The 11,602-nt window shown below is 38.6% G+C and overlaps 1 non-coding gene across 1 annotated transcript; it reads left to right on the plus strand.

Annotated features, from left to right (window-relative positions):
- Nucleotides 1–9,836: 9,836 nt before the first annotated feature.
- LOC121158841 lies at nt 9,837–9,941 on the plus strand. The gene has a single exon (XR_005884230.1). It is a non-coding gene; the product is annotated as a U6 spliceosomal RNA (small nuclear RNA).
- The last annotated feature ends 1,661 nt before the right edge of the window (nt 9,942–11,602 follow it).

Consider the following 11,602-nt stretch of genomic DNA (forward strand, 5'->3'; position numbering starts at 1 on the left):
TAAAAACTACATCTCTTAAGTTGTGGAGAGAAAATAATATTTACACAAGTGAAATGAATGACTGGATTTCTTTAACCCTTCTATAGGTCCCTGGCAGATTTTTAAAGTTTCAGAGACTGTATGTTAACAGAGACATCTTTGAACAAGGCCTCTCCAATGTTTAAGAGAAATGATATTTACACTAATTTCCTTAGACCATAAAAATACCATTAATATCATAAAATTTTACTCTGCTACTGTAAATATCAAATAAGATAGGGTATATTAAAATCTTTGTATAAAGCAAGAGAATTGTATCTACTGAGCCATGCATTCCATGGCTAGTTTTCTCCTAGCAGAACTTTTCAGTTTTCTTTCTGGAATGTAAATGGACTTTGGCTCTGCAACAGACTTTGAGATGGAAGTTGAGTAAATTAGGATAAAGTTGGTTTATTGGGAAAATTTCCCCTATTCTTATGATGAAGTAAAATTAGTCTTTCAGAATAGCTTCCTATTGAGGAGACAGATTGAATCTTTTCCTATCCTAATAAGTCATCTGCTGGAAACTGTCTGCATATGAAGTAGCTTCTGGCCAAGTGCATTTTTAAGTGAGCAGGCAGAAAGTTCCGGAAGCTAGGAATGTATACTTGAAGATGGGAACTAGGCACAGTAGCACAGTGCCCACTACAGTTTCTTTTTCTTCTGATTCTTAAGAGAAAGCGAGATGTGTGAGAGATGTAGTTAGTGAGATACTCCAGTAGAGGAGAGCGGAGCTTTCACCTTGGGGGTACTCTGTGTTGTGATACATGGGGCTCTCTGGAATTTTTTTTTGTCAAGTCATTTTTCACTACAATTTTTTTTCTTTGTTGTATTCATTTATCCCTCAAATGTTGATTTTAATTTTGGAAAAATAGAATCTCATTTTTGTTTCTATCTGATGATAACAAGCTTTGGTGGCATATTGTTACATGAAAAATTAAAATAATAAGGATAGCTTAGCTCAACATTTAAAAATGTATTTTTATTTGTGTGTGTATGTGCCTGTATTTAGAAGAAAAATCGAAGGATTATAAACTGAAATAGCCATGATTATTCTTCAATGGCAGAATATTGGATTTGAATTTTTTCTCTTTTAAGCAGTTTCACATTTCTTATTTTTCTTGCCAAAGTATACTATTTTTGTGATTATAAAGAAGCAAGAAATGTTTTTGAAGAATTATATTGTCCTTCATGGTGTACCAAGGTCTTTCATAGGCATTATTGTATATAATTCATCATGTTTCGTACCATGTCAGATTATAGGTTTTATAGGAATAATTTTTACAGATGTGAAAAAGGATTCTTCAAAGAAGTTAAAATGAAAGTTGTCGCAACTATTGCGCTGTTAGAGTCTCTTCCTGAACTTAGGTGTTGTAAGTCCAAATTTAATGCTGAGAATGTCCTACTTTATCACATAATTTCTATGCTTATAGTTTTTTTGGTTATATTATCTTTTATTGATTTCATTGCATTATGTGACACTGTCTCATAGGTTCTGGGATTCCCCCTACCCCTCCCCATGCCCTCCCCCTATGGTGAATTCCTCCACCTTGTTACAGTATTACAGTTCAAGTTCAGTTAAGATTCTTTCATTGCAAGCATAGAGTCCAGCATCTTATTGTCCAGATAAATTGAGTGGTTTCTTGGGGGGACCATCTCTGGTCTGAAAGCAGAGCTGGCAGAATATCATCTCAATCAATTAAAAGCCACAACATTACATCATCAATTTAGGAAGACGTGAAGTATAACCTATCAGGAACATAACAGGTAACTTATGGACAACAGACTCGAATCAGCATTAGACAATAGTAAAACTAAAAAGATATACAGGTGAAATCAAGAGTGATCCTGACAACCTCTTAACAGGAGGTCATATGCACAAAGTAGAGGGGACCCCAGGGTGGAGTAGGTAGACAGGAGGAGGCTTGTATCCCAACCCTGGGGCCTCCAAGATCCTCACCAGGGACTACATCCTAACTGCCAAGCAGACCATGGGGAACTGGAATGCCTTCGGAGGCCAAGAACTCTGAGGTCATCCACCCCCGTTTGGATCTATCACATGGGATGGAAGAAGCCCAAACCCTTCCTTGCAGGATCCAAGGTCATAGGAACAGTAAGCTTCCTTCAGGACTAGGGAGAGAGCTTTCTCTGGTCCTCACTTAGTCACTTAGTTCCAACTTTGGATCACCACCCTATCTTGCAATGACAATCAGGGTCGCTCCGAAGTCCTCTACCCCAAAACACACACACACACACACGCACACGCACACGCACACGCACACACGCACACATGCACACACGAACAGATAGATAGAGAACAACCAGGAAAGCTTGGAACCAGACAGGAAACAGTCAGCATGGACTCACACAGGCCTTACTAGGTAGGACACAAAGATTAGTTACTCCTCACTAAGGCATTGAAGATTACTCTACACACCCCTCCTAAAACTGTTCTGCACTTCAACTGTTGGCATATGCCTTGTTAGAGTTATAAGCCAGTTTAGACTATCTTGAAATCTGCCAAGTTCAGCAAAATTAAGCTTCAACACAATAAACTGCTGAATGCTAAAATGAAAATAGCCACAAGAAAGCTGAATAGTACCCTATAGCCATTTTAAGGTGTGTAGCAGCCGGTTCTGTGTATAAACCAAAATTGAAATGTCAGTGAAGTAGTCAGAAGATGCAGTTAAGAACTTGCATTTTTAAACATATTTGTTACTCAATACCATGTCAATTAATTCCATAATGTTGTAAATTGTGCATATAGTTTTAATAAATATCTATATTGCCCATACATACAAAGTTCCTTATATTGATCCCCATGTAGTTTAGCTATATTCTTCCTCCTTAAGAAATAAAAAAGGGTTATGATTATAGAAAACAGCAAGAAACTCTTCAGGCAAGAGTGTTAATTAAATTCAGTTTTTTTTCCCCAAGAAGTTACTTAGACTTAAGCCTAAGGAAAGTACAAATTGAAGTTTTCTCAAGAATTGTAAGTTGCCTTTCATGCCTCAGATATTAGAATATTCTGTCTATTTCATATTATATCTTGTCTACAATACAGCAATATTAAAGAATCTCTACATTTTAAAGATTTCTGTAGAAATTATTACCTTAACATTTCTTATACTTACATTATAGTGTTACATAAAAAATGTTTTATATTAAAATAGTTACATGTATTTGTGAGAAATTTAGTGAGTAATAGGTATTTTTTCCATTAAGGACTGTATTTGAGGAAGTATTTCTCAATGAAAGCCAAAGCTATTCACCTGGAGCAATATAAAATAATTTAATTTCTATAAAATAATTTCAAGAAGTATATGTATAATATGCTTAATAATTGTTGGCCCTTAAGAATGGGTGGTAATATGTAAAATAACATACTGGAAATGAAAAGTAGATGCTTTTAAAAAAGTTTTTATTTTTATTGGAAAGGTAGATGTGCAGAGAGAAAGATCTATCTACTGGTACGTTCCCCAAATGACTGAGACAGCTGGAGCTGAGCTGATTTGAAGCCAGGGACCTGGAGCTGCTTCTGGGTTTCTAGTGGTTTCCAGTGTGAGTGCTGAGTCCCAAAGCTGTGGGTCCTCCTCTGCTGCTTTCCCAGGCCATAATCAGGCAGTTTGGTTTGGAATGAAGCAGCTGGGACATGAATCATTGCCTTTATGGGATGCCAGCACTTGCAGATGGAACATAAGTTAGTTCAGCCATCACATGGGCCTCAGAACTAGATGCTTCTTTAACTCGAAACATGGGCATGAACAGTTTGCTACGATCATATGCAGATAAATACTCTGCAATAAACATATTCATAACCTTTAGGAATATATCACGAGGTCTCTAAGCATTTTTCTGTATGTACTGCTCAAGCAAGCATGTCTCTGAGTATTTTATGAGGGTCTGAAGAAGTTTTAATTTTGTTTGAGTTGATAGCTGAGAGTGAGTAGCTTCTTAAGGAAGAATGGCTTTGAAGTACTTAGGAAGTTAGGAAAATAAGTCCATGGGAGGCTGTTGACTGGAAATGAGTGGAAACTGCATCACACACTTTAGTCTAGCAGTAAAACCAGCAAGGCTGTGCCAAAATATGTTGCAAACAAGAGATTTGATTAGACTAATGTCAAAACCAAGAAGAGACACAAAGGGAATTTAAGTATATAATAAAACATTTTTTGCTGATTGGATATAGGGCTGACTCCTCATTCATAAAATACTTTAAGAACGCTTTTGTTTTAAGATTTATAAAACAGGAAAAATTTATACACAGAAGGACTGAAACATTGGTGGTTGTTCCCACTACAAAAGAGAAAACTGAGTCCCTAGAGAAGTAAACTGGTAATCTGGTTATGCATTGATGAAGTGGCATCACCTGGTTTGGGTATGAGGCCACCTGTGTTTATTAATGGCATCTTAATTTCTGGAGAGGTGAATTTCCTTTTCTGCCACAAGCAATGGAAGTTGAGTCTGCCTTGCCTGTGTGTAATTCAGTGTGAGAGATGTGAAAAAATGCTTTGCAGATTGCACAAAACAGCACATCTCTGAGGTATAATGACATAGTAAAGGCACCTGAACTAGAGTAGTGATCCCATATACCATTTTTCTCTGAATTCTTTCTGTATGATTTCTTTCTGTTTGCTCATGGTTACCCAACATTTATTCTCTAAATTTTGATGAATGTCTTATTCTTCATGCAAAGAGATTCTAAAAAACACATCCTTGCATGCCTTGTGTTTTCACAAGCCTCAATCACAATTAAAAATTGTCTCAGAGATTTTGTTAATTATAGATTTTGAGACAGAGATTGGATAGTCCCTGTGGTTAATCCTTTCAAGTGTGACATGTAACAACATAAATGTTACTTGACTTAAAAAAAATTTGGTGCATCGAAATAGAAATTTCTAGATTATTTTATTTGTCATAGAGCATCCCTTTTTGCCATTGATTCTACTCTAAAAAGAAGAGTCAAGAAGTAGGCAATTTAATGTTTTTAAAAATGATTTGACACTGTTGAAGTGAGGAGGTATATTCCAGTTGGGAAATAATCATGACAATCCTGCTCACCTAATCTGATGAGAGAAATGATTGCTACTACCTTGTAGATGACAAATGTCACTCATTAGAAGCAGCATTTGTCCCATGGCCTGAGGGGAAGGTGAGAAGGCAGACAACTACAGTTATGGTTAATATGAACCTAAAGAAAAGTAATGCAGGTTATTATGCTTAATATCATGTACATGTGGCAGGGTTGGTGATTCTACATTCTTTTTGGTAACATTAAATGCTTTAAAGCTGACATTTTCTCTTTTTTTCTTATTTATTTTTTATTTTGACAATCTTTACATAGTTAATTAGGGTAAAAAGGTTCAAGGGCTACAGGAAAGTGGATAAGACTAGTATTTTTTCCTTCATGTTTAAAGGGGGCTATTAAGGGAGAAGGCCCACCCAATTTCCCACCCTCCCAAGGTCCCCATGCTCTGAGGTTCTTGCTCAAGTGGTTTTGATATTTCAACAGTTATGAATCACTGCCTATCTTGAAAAATCCACTGATTGACATAGTCCATCATAGCTGAGATGGTTGGTTGATCTGTTCTGTCTTCTCTCTTTTCTTGGTTAGGGTTCCGAGTCCAGCATTTAGATTAGGAAGATCTCCAAAGAAACTTTGTCTGAGGTGTTCCCAAAACAGATTCTTGTATGTGCTAGCAAATACAGGGCCCGACACAGTCCATCGCCCTGATCAGCTGGTGGTTGTAATTGCTGGCTTGGTTCTGTTTTCACTCCTGACTTCTGCTAGAACCAATGGGTGTTGCAGTCCAGCCTGGTTCTGCCCAGCACATACTCGGCCCTCACATAAACCAGCGGGAGCTGCAGCCTATTTGAAGTGACCCGCAATACCCCCACCAGGCCTGCCCCCACCCTGGTTTGCCAGTATGTGTAGCAGTAATCCAGTCTGTCCCATGCCCCATTCCACCCCAGCCCCTGTCCTGGTTTTCATGCCCTCCCGTGGGGGGTGGCAACCCATGACAGAGGAGCCCACTATTTCCCTCCCAGGTCACTCCCACTCCCAGATTATGCACTCTCCAGATAGTTCTGTGGTTTGACTTGACAGAACTAACCCCCAGTGCTAGCTTCTGCCAGCTGATGCTGTGGCTAAGCCCAAACAACCCTCACCCACTCTAATTTTGTTTGCACCAGAGGGAATAATCAGCCCAGCCCGGCTTTTCCCTGATCTAGTCCACATGAGGCATACAGGTGTTGTAGCCCTGCCTAGTCTGGTCCACCGCCATCCCAGCTCATGCTCTCCTGCGGGATAAGTTATCCAGCAAAGGAATCACCCCTTATTCCCCTGCCGGCTCTGCCCCCTCCCTTCCTGGTTCTGAAGCTTGCTGGTTGGGCACTGCGGTCCCTTCTGGTACAGGCAACCTCACCTTGGCATTCCGTATTGTGCACTAGTCTTTGTTGCGACCAAACCTGGCTCGACCCACACTCTGTTCTGGTGCTTGGATTTGCCAGTGGATGACGTGGACAGATTCAGCCTGGTCTTCCCCCGACCCATGCCAATTGTATGCCAGTGGGTAACTTTCCATGGCCTGTTCTGGGCTGTTTCCTATCATATTTCTTGTAAGCATGTTTCTTGTTCTTACCTGCCGGGTCTGTGTCCTGCCAGAGGAGTTGCCCAGGCTCCTCCATCAGAACCTCTCCCAATGCCAGGTTTCACGCTTACCAGTGGGTCCATGAGCCAGCCCTACTCAGTCCACCTCCTGTCATAACAGGAACAGTGGCTTTTCCTGACTGGCCTTCAACCCAAACTGGTTCTTGCTGTTGTATGTTTCAGCCCAGCCATGGTTTGTTCATACTCACATGTGGCTCACACATGGCTCAGTAGGGGTTGAGACCTTGCCTAGTCCATCGCACATCTACCCTGGTCCTCCAGGACACCAGAAGGTGTTGGTGTCTGGCCTGGTTCGGTGCATCCAATCCCAGTCCACACTTGTGCCAAGGGAGACTACAACTCTTTCCAGATCAGAATGCAGGACAAGCCCCAAGCCATAGCTTCTGCATGGACTGGTATTTGGTGGTCAACATTGTTCAGTGATTACAAGTTTTATAAAGGAAGAGTTACTGCCAGTGGGAATCTTCAACCTGGAGCTCATTAAGCAGCGACTCAAAGAACCAAAACCCCATAGCTCCCTGGCTGGGTGGCCAGCAGGCAGAGCCTGGCACCAAATGGCTCACTGGCTGCCTGGAGACAGCTCACCACATGCACATGGTGGCTGGCATCTGGGATCCAGGCATGAGATGCCCTGTCCTGAGACCCTCTAGGAACTGGGAGGCTGCTGGAAGTTTAAACTCCCAGGCCCAAGGTCACCCCCCTTCCCAATCCCATTCACCGCCCAATGAGGGCAGCGGGTGGGTCCCTGACCTGTGCAGTCACGGAGACCTCCCCCCTTGGTGTACTCACCCTGAAGGGAGCAGCCCCAGGAGCCCAGGCAGGCCCGGGAACAGCTCACCACGTGCACATGGTGGCTGTCGTCTGGGATCTAGGCATGAGACGCCCTGTCCTGAGACCCACCCAGCTGACATTTTCAGTAGATACATTTTTATCATATCAAGTATTCTTTCTAGGTTTTTAATTTTTTAAAAGAATTTTTGAGATTGTGTATATATATAATATTTAAATAGATTTTATTTGAATATTCCTCAGGGAGATTTGATTCATACACAGGTTTCTGAACAATTCTATTCTCAATCCATTTTCTGATGTCTGACAGTGTATCCTTCAAACACATGTCTCAGTTGTCCTTCCATAATGGATTTTTTTTTAAGATTTATTTATTTTTATTGCAAAGTTAGAGATACAGAGAGGAGGGCAGAGAGGAAGATGTTCTGCCCAATATGGTTTGCTCACCAAGTGACTGCAATGGCTGTCGCTGCGCTGATCTAAAACTAGGAACCAGGAACCTTCTCTGGGTCTCCCACACAGGTGCAGGAACCCAAGACTTTGGGCCGTCCTTGACTGCTTTCCCAGGCCACAAGCAGGGAGCTGGATGGGAAGTGGGGCCATCGGGATTAGAACCAGTGCTCATAAGAGATCCCGGCAGTGCGTTCAAGGTGAGGACGTTAGCCACTAGACCATGGTGCTGGGCCCTTTCCATAATGGATCTTTAGGGATTTTTTGAGAAAATTCCACTATGATAAAATAGGCAAAGCCTGCTGCGCTTTAATCCCATAATGGCCCAATTCTAGTCTCAATCCAACTCCCCATTCATTGCCTGGGAAAGCAACAGAGGATGGCTCAAGTTGTTGGTTCCCTGCACACTCGAAAGAACTGGTTCCTGGCTTAGGTTTTGCTCTGGGCATTGTGGCCATTTGGGGAGTGAATCAGAAGACGGATGACATATTTCGGTTTCTTCTTCTCTCTGCAACTCTGCCCTTCAAATAAAATATTAAAAAATAAGCCAATCTTGAAAAAAAATAGTTTCTGAAAAATTTAATTCAGAAAATGCTGGCTTTTGACAACTTCATGACCTGGATTTGAAACATAAAAGGGGGTCAGGTCTAATTTCTACTAAACCAGTCAATAGCAACCATACTCCTTCAAAACTTGTAAATGCAAATGTGAAATTTAGTTTTTTGTTTTGTGGTTTTCTAATGCTTATTCATGTAAAAAATTTTAAGATTATGACAATATTTTTAGAGTCAATTTTTAAAAATTTTCTGGTGAATGATTCTCCATAGGTATCAATTCATTAGAAGCTTCAAATATTCCTTAAGTTCTGGAAGTAATCTCGATTTTTGAGGAGCATTACCTAAAAAGTCTTATTTTCATTTAATGCTAACAATCAATTTATAAGCCTGTTATCACAAGATACTCATCTATTGGACAAAAGAAACTACAACACTTCAATTAAAATTACAATATCTTTATTTCTTTGTAGTTGAAATGACTCAGGTAGCGTTGATTAGAAGCCATTGACCAGTAATTTTAGATTGTGCTTGCTTGTGACCATAATTGCTGGTCTGACACCTTCCTCAGACTCCAATAGACACTGGCCTCTAGAATGTATCTGGTTCACTGTATATACTCCATAAAAATAACATTGTTATTCCTTCTTTATTTAATTCTAATCAGTTGCAGCAAGGATAAATGAAACCCCTTATGATATCTATATATTATTTCTGCCATTCAATAATAAAACTAAAGATGACATTTCCAGAAATGACTTACTTATGGACTTACTGTTGAGTTCTCAAAAATGACTTCTCACATCTGTGTACCTCTGGCAATTATATGCTTAACAGCATTTATTCCATAGTATTTGAAATAACAGTGGTCCTTCTTGAGTTATGGTTTTAAGCATATTTCTTGGTAGTTCAAACTATATTTCAAGACTTAATGTTTCTAGTAAATAAATAATTCAACAAATCAAAAGAAAACTGTAGTCTGGAAGGAAAACAGGAAAGGGCTATAAATAGTAATCAAATAAAAAGATTTTCAAGTTGTTTCATACAGTAAATTTTAATATAGTCACAAAATTATTAAAATGATGGTACAACGCAATTTCATTTCTACAAGTGTATAAAATAATCAGTGAAACACTGTATTTGTAGCAAAACTATTACTTCTAGGAATCAAATGCTTTTACTTTATTGAAAATGAGATCTTTATCATCTTACTATTTTATATTTAATAGTTTTTAAGATATTTGCTGTAGAATGAGCCATCTCAGTTACTTTCCGTTTTAATTTTATTAAGTAAAGAATTTTGGACTTAATTTCTCTGAAGTAGACAATGCAGCTACTTTAAAATAATGACCGATGTGCTAGTGTGGCAGCAAAGACACTAAAATTGGAATGATTCAGTGAAGATTAGCATGGCCCTATGCCAGGATGAAATGCAAATAAAAATTCCTATGCATATAACTCATTTCATCCATTTTGTCCTTATGGAGGAACACGTCTTATTTCTTTGACTGGAATTTGTAGAAAAACATCATTAGGTGATACTTGTAGGTATTCTACTCATTTCTGGTTTCAGTGAGATTGTGTCTGCAGTTTCACTGTGAAATGTGATGTTGGCTCTTAGTTGATAATATATCTTTATAAGTACTTTTAATTGTGTTAAATAGCCTTCTGGCAATAGGATGGCACCTTTTACTGCTTTATTAATATTATATCAACTATGTCCAGATAATTATGTTTACAAAATTATGTCAGTATATTTTCTTATGTTCAACCATCTTTACTGACTTCCACATCTTTTTTCACTCCTCCTGAATGTCCTTTGCTGGTTAATCTTTTAATTTTTTTTAAACAATATATGTCTTATTTTATTCCTTCTTTGTAGCTGAAATATTGTATTCTTTTGCCAACATATTTCCAACCTCTTTTTATATCCTGCTGCTAGCTCTTGATAACTACCATTCTATTCTCTGCTTACATTCACTTTTTAACAATATATATAAAAAGTGCTCATATGTTGTCTTTCTATGCATGTATTATTTCCCTTAGCATAATGTTCTGCAGATTTATCTGAATTTTCTTGGCATCTCTTTCTTTATGAAGGCTAAGTAGTATTCTATTGTGTGCATATGCCACATGTATGTTATTCATCCATTTGCTGATGAAACTTGATTCTGTATTTTGGTAGTAACCAACATAACGAATTGCTGCAGTGATCAGGAGGATAAATATCTCTTTGGCATACTGATTTCATTTTTGGGGGGAGGGGATATGTGCCAAGTAGTAGCATTGCTAGATAAAGTGACAGTACTATTTTTTAAACTTTAAAGTAAACCTTCACACTGATTTCCATAATGGCTCTAGTTATAAGAGTTCCCTTTTCTCCATCCATCCAAATTTCTCTTTCTTCCTTTCTTTTTTTCTTCCTTTCTTCTTTTCTTCCTTCCTTACTGACTGCATATTTGTTTTCTTCTTGGTAGTTGCAGTTCTAACAGGTATCAGGTAATAACTTATTGTATTTGAATTTGCATTTTTCTGATAATGAGTTTGAAGATTTTTATACACATTTGACTATTTGTATATCTTCTGCTGAAAAATACTATTATTCTTTGTCCAAAATAATTTGAAAAAGAAAGAGATGAAGGAGGGAGAGGGGAAGAAAGAAGGAGGGAGAGCCCATTTGATTGGTCCAATGGTTTGGTCCATTCTCCAAATACCTGCAAAGGCTAGCGCTGGGCCAGGCTCAAACCACAGACAAGGAATTCAATCCAGATCTCTCATTCAGGTCATAAGAACAAGACAATTGGGATGTTTATCTGCTACTTGCCAGAGTTTGAATTATCAGAAAGCAAAAGTTAACAGGAGGTGAATTCGAATACAGGCACTCCAAAAGGGGATGCAGATATAGCAACTGTCATCTCTGAAAGTTTAATTACTCTTAGATACAACATATTAAAGCATCCCTTTAATTTTCTTCAGACTTACATAACTTTCATGATTCTTGATTCACCGTTCATGGCAAATTTGTCTGTTCAGTTTTTGAGGATATCAAACTATGAAATACTCTTTGCTTCTACTCTGTAATTCATTGGTAGCTACTTTTGGCTATATGCTCAAAACCTTT

The sequence above is a fragment of the Ochotona curzoniae genome, unplaced genomic scaffold, assembly GCF_017591425.1.
Source record: "Ochotona curzoniae isolate NIBS_2020 unplaced genomic scaffold, NIBS_Ocur_1.0 contig_3819, whole genome shotgun sequence".
Lineage (NCBI taxonomy): Eukaryota > Metazoa > Chordata > Mammalia > Lagomorpha > Ochotonidae > Ochotona > Ochotona curzoniae.